This window comes from Vipera berus (assembly GCF_964194415.1).
Source record: "Vipera berus genome assembly, chromosome: 1".
In the NCBI taxonomy this organism is placed as follows: Eukaryota; Metazoa; Chordata; class Lepidosauria; order Squamata; family Viperidae; genus Vipera; species Vipera berus.
The window spans coordinates 193,641,872-193,647,924 of record NC_138202.1 but is presented as its reverse complement, the minus strand read 5'-3'; positions in this window follow the sequence as shown (position 1 = coordinate 193,647,924).

The window sequence follows — 6,053 nt, the reverse complement described above, 5'->3', positions numbered from 1 at the left end:
CTTCAGTTTCCCATTGTCTCTGGGATTCCATTTGGGGGGAAGACTCCCCCTCCATGGGGCTTCCCTCCTCTCTTGCTTCGTCGCCAGACATTTGTATTTGTTGCAAAGTCCCCCGGTAAGGTTTTCCCTTCCAGGTTGACTCTTAAAGCAGATTCCGTCTACTGTCAGGACCCACCTCAATCCACATCTTAGGAAATAAGAACTCTTGGATGCAAGTTTAGTCCAAAAGGAAAATGTTTACTAGGAAGGAATCGATTGTGGGAATACAAGACGGAATCTGAGAAAAGTTACATTTCAATCCTATATAAACCATTCCCATTCCAGTCCCTCCCCTCATCCATTTGGTCCGGCTGTCATCAGTTGCTAGGTGTCAGGTCCTTCCATGGGAAAGGGAACTCTCCTTGGTTTTATGGTTATTGCTTCCCTTTTCAGTTGTAAATGAAGATACAAACCAGATCTGTCTGTCCCCCTCCCTTCCCCCGTTAAAACATCCCCTGTTGTTTGAAAATCGCTTTAGTAACCATCCTCTCCCCCCCCCCTCAGAGAGATGGCAGAATCCCCAGTAATAGCACGTTGTTCTACCTATACAATTATGAAATGTGATATAAATAGATTCTGACACAATGTATTATTATGTATGGTTGAATTGTACAAGATTACAATTTTAAAAGTTAAAGTAATTTAGTGGAATATGTAAGATTTTTAAGAAAAAGATAAGGTTTCTCTTTTCTCTTTCTTTTTTTTCTTTTTTCTTTGTCTAACTATTTTTGTAGGGTACTATTATAGATTGTATTGTTATAGAAATAAAATTTAATAACTATAGTAGAATTTTTGGTACTGTTATATTGGAGGAAGGCTGATTTGTTTATTATAGAAGAATGGATTTTGAAAGTTTTGAATTAGGTAGAAATGGTAGAATTTGGAATATGTGAAGAATACTGTATTTGTAACGGAGATATATTGTGATGTTTAAGGAGAGTTAAAGCGCGATTGGATTTAAAGTGTAATTATATTTTAGATTAAGATTGTGAAAATAATACCCTGTATTCAGCTTTGGGAAGTTGGGGTGTGTGTGTGGGGTGGTGGTGGTAGGGGTATTGGGTGGGTTAGGGTATGGGTTAGGGGTAGGGGGGTGGGGTTTATGTTTAAAAATTTATTTTAAAAAATTTAATAAAAAAAGATGCACTGATGTTGATATTCCAGGAAGCCTTACTGATTACTAGAGAGACAAAACTGGCCTACAAGAAAGACCAAATGAAGAACAGAATGGAGGCTTGGGGAAAAAAAGCACTTATATGGCCAGTACATTTTTAAAAAATAGCAAGAAAGCAGATAATAACAAGACCTGGCAATGGCTAAGAGCAGAAAAGTTGAAGAAAGAGACCAAGGGACTAATTCTGGCTGCACAAGACCAAGCCTTAAGGACAAATGCATACAAAGTCAAAATTGAAAAGACAGGAACAGACTGTAAGTGCTGCCTATGCAAAGAAGCTGAAGAAACAAGGGACCACCTGGTAAACTCCTGCAAGAAGATCACCCAGACAGATTGCAAGCAATGGCATGAGAAAGTAGCAACAATGTTGCATTGGAAGATCTGCAAGAAATATAATTTGCCTGCAAGCAAGAACTGGTGGGACCAAAAAATTGAGAAAGTCATAAAAATGAAGAAGTTAAATTGCTCTGAGATTTTAAAATTCAAACAGACAGGCACCTGCCACATAACACCCCAGACTTAACAATTGTCAATAAGAAAGACAAAAAAGTCTGGATAGTGAATGTGGCAGTACCTGGAGACAGCAGAATAGAAGAGAAAGAACTGGAGAAGATAACAAAATGCAAAGACCTACAATTAAAAATAGAACAATTGTGGCAAAGGCAAGCAAAGATAATACCAAAAGTAATAGGTGCCTTGGGTGCAATCCCAAAACAACTGGAGCACCACTTGAACACCATTGGCATTGACAAATTCGTTCATCAGTCAATTGATGGTGACAATATCTGTAACACCATCAAACATCCAGATCTGCCTATCCTAGGTCCTTGTTAAAGACTTGATAAAGTAATCAAAAATACCAAACCTAATCTGAACATCTGGCTGTCAAGGATATGAAGGGACCGTGTGCAGCAAACGGAATTTGTTGTGCAGGGTCTCCTTGGGCTACCAAAGAGTTGCACAGACAAGGAAAGGTACTGAGAGCAGCAAGAGTCACACAGTAAGAGTACACTGAGTTATAAAAACAAAAAGTATTTTACTTTGAGGTGGTGTAAGAACAAAAATGCACAGTCAAAAAATAAACAGTCCAGGTCATAAACAATAGCAACAGTCCAAAGAGTAATCCAAACTACAAAGTCTTCTTACCAGTCCAGAGGTCAATACACAGTTCAGGTTACAACAGTAGTAAACCAACAGCAGAGCAAAAACAGTAACAGTAGAGATCAGTGAAATCAGAGAGAGAGAGAAGCTACGTTCCTAGCTTCCTCTTATGGCCATGAGAACACTTACACACCCATTGGCCAATTAACTTCTTAAAGACATAGCATTATGGTTAATATATTTTCAACCCAACATTGTAGGCTAACACCATATGCCTAACATTCTCCCCTTTGGGTAGAATAATATATAACTCTTACAATCTTATGCACATTCTTTCACAATTAGCATTGTGTTTCACAGCACTTTGTACCTTCGTAAAATGGTCTGCAATATTTACATCAGATGAACAATACTCTAGCTGTATTAATTTGTCCTTGACACATTGTCTGACATTTAAATAACGAAGATCAGTAAGTTTAGATCTTGTTCTTACTGCAGCATTATTAGCCATCTTTATCGCAGCTTGATTGTCCTCATATACAATGAATGGATCCTTTACATTTAAACCCATATCTAACAATAATTGTTTGTACACTAGCAGTTCTGTACATAACACTGATAAACATGAAAATTCAGCCTCCATTGTAGACAAGCTTATGTGTTTTTGTCTAATGGACTTAAAGTAGTTGCCCTCAGACTGGGTGCAAACACCTCGTCATAATCCTCAGTAGTTTGGGCAAAACCTTGTGCAGCCAAACGTGCCTTATGGGTTACAGTCCCATCTACACCCTTCTTTATCTTATATATCCATTTACAACCTATAGCTTGCTCACCAGGTGGCAGTTTAGCTTTCTCATAGACCTTAAGATCCTGCAAAGACTTCAACTCCCTGTTCATTGCAGCTTTCCATGATGCCTGTTCCTTTTCAGGATACATCCTGATCTCATCATAGTTAGATGGCTCTACATTAACTTGACATATACTAGCTTCATAGCGATCAGGTGGATGTCTGATACGCATTGAACGCCAAGGAATTACAGGGTTTTGAGTTTCTGACTCCTTTCCTTCCTCTGATTCCTCTTTTTATCTCCCCCATCTTTTCTTCATCTTTTATATTTACAGGAGATGTATTATCATTACTAGTTACGTTATCATGGGAGTCCTCAAACACTAGAGGATCAGTATTAACAGTTTCTTGCTCTAACCTATCCCAACCAACGTGCTCAAGAAATTTTGCATTTGCACTGTTACTGTATATACATTAGTTGTGCCTTGTTCCCAGAAACGATAGGATCTATGGTTAGCTTCGTAACCTACAAAGTATAATTGCCTAGCCCTATGTTGGCCTTTACTCCTGAGTTGTGCAGGAATGTGGACCCAAGCTGGGGTGCCAAACGTGTGCAGGTAATCAAGGTTTGGTCTTCTACCATGCCATATTGTGTATGGTATTTTACCAGTAGAAGTATTAACAACTATATTCAGAACATGGTTTGCACATTTTGCTGCCTCCCCCACAGTCTATCTGTTAAGCCAGAATCTTGTAACATGGTTCTCATCATGGCTTGTAACGTTTGCCCACGTCTCTCAACAAATGCATTATGTTGTGGCCTATAAGGGGCTGAACGTTTATGCTCAATGCCAGCTGATTGTAGCATATCAACAAAACGCTTGTTTGTAAATTCAGTGCCATTATCAGTAATTATACACTGAACCTTTCTCTTTGTTTTTCTTTCCACAAACTTCAGCCAGTTTGCAAATTGTTGGAAAGTGTCTGCCTTTGACTTAAGCAGATAACAAAATCCATATCGAGAGTAGTGGTCCAATATACTTAAAATATAGCAAGACCCTCCTAAACTTGGCTTCATGGGTCCAATTAAATCAGTAAACACAACTTCCAAAGGTACAGTTGTTTTGAAACTGTTTAACCTGTTTGCAGGAGTTGCCTTACTCTTTTCCTGATTACAGGCATTGCAATTCAAATACTTACTACATGGCTTCAGTTTAATTCCCTCTACTAACTTAACTGTTTTACGTAGTGAGTTAAAGTTTACATGCCCTAACCGCCTATGCAATAAATGTATACATTCATCATGTGGCTTCTTGTTCTCACATATTGAGTTAGCTTTAACTGTACTAACCTGGTTACTTGTGATAATGAATAAACCATTTTTCAAATTAGCAGTTACACAGGTTCCATTCCTTTCAATAGTGCATTGCTCCCCTCTGAATGTTACCACAAACCCAACTTTAACCAATTCCCTTACAGATAACAGGTTGAATCTCAGTTTAGGTATATATAACATAGGTAACTGTTCCTCAATGCATGGACAATAGGAATTACCTTCACCAGAGGCCTTCATCTTCCAACCGTTTGCCAGTGAAACATATTGGTTGCTGTTTTTCATATTAATAAACCTCTTTTTCTCTTTAGTAATGCATTGTGAAGCCCCACTATCAACAACCCACAATTCATTATTTCTGGATGTTGATTCACCAGAAATAGCCAAACCAATGCCCTTCTTAGCCTTCCCACTGCTATTTACATTCTGTTTTTTACCCTTTCTACAGAATTTGGCCATATGCCCTTTAGCCCCACAAGAATAACATTTCTTGACGTTGTAAGCAGTGGTGAATGGCTGCTCCTCTCGTGGCTGTGTCTCTCTCAGCTGGTCTCTGTCACACCTCCTTCTGGACTCTTCCAGCAGTCTCCCAGTAATGTTAGTCAATGTCAGTTCCTCTCTGGTCAGGACTTCCAAAGAAGAAACATACCCATCATAACTCTCATCCAAAGATGACAGAATGATGTAGACCTGATGCAACTCTGAAAAAATCAGCTCCTTTTCATGAAGCTCTTGAAAAGTTGCCTTCATGTAATTTAAATGGGTCAGTATATCTCCATTCTTCTGCAAACGAGCCCTAAACAGCTTACGTGTAAGTTGTATATGTGCACCCACACTGTCTCGAACATAAAGCCTTCGCAAAACGTGCCAACACCTAGCAGCAGACTCCTCACCACGAATATGGACAAGCTGCTGGTCATTCAGTGTTAGTCCAATAATGCAAAGAGCTTTCTCATTGCTACGTTTAAAGTCGTCTAACTTCTTTGCATCCTCTTCATTATCTGGATCCCAAGCAGTAGTATCTGGTGGGTTATTTACAACAGTCCATAGTCCTTCCTTGCGCAAAAGCAAGCAGCATTTCGTGGACCAGGAAACATAGTTTGTCCCATCCAACCGGGTTATCCAGCAGATGCCTGACAACAGTTCTTGTGCCATTTTACACCAAATAGCTAACACAAACTCAGCTAGGATACTGTGTGTACTAACTCTCAGTACAGGCCTGGGCCCATAACCAGTGTTAAGGAATTTAGTTGTGCAGAGGTCTCCTTGTGCTACCAAAGAGTTGCACAGACAAGGAATGGTACTGAGAGCAGTAAAAGTCACACACAGGAATACACTGAGTTATAAAAACAAAAAGTAGTTTACTTTTGAAGGTGGTGTAAGAACAAAAATGCACAGTCAAAAAATAAACAGTCCAGGTCATAAACAATAGCAACAGTCCAAAGAGTAATCCAAACTACAAAGTCTTCTTACCAGTCCAGAGGTCAATACACAGTTCAGGTTGCAACAGTAGTAAACCAACAGCAGAGCAAAAACAGTAATAGTAGAGATCAGTGAATTCAGAGAGAATTCATGAGAACACTTACACACCTATTGGCCAATTAACTTCTTAAAGACAT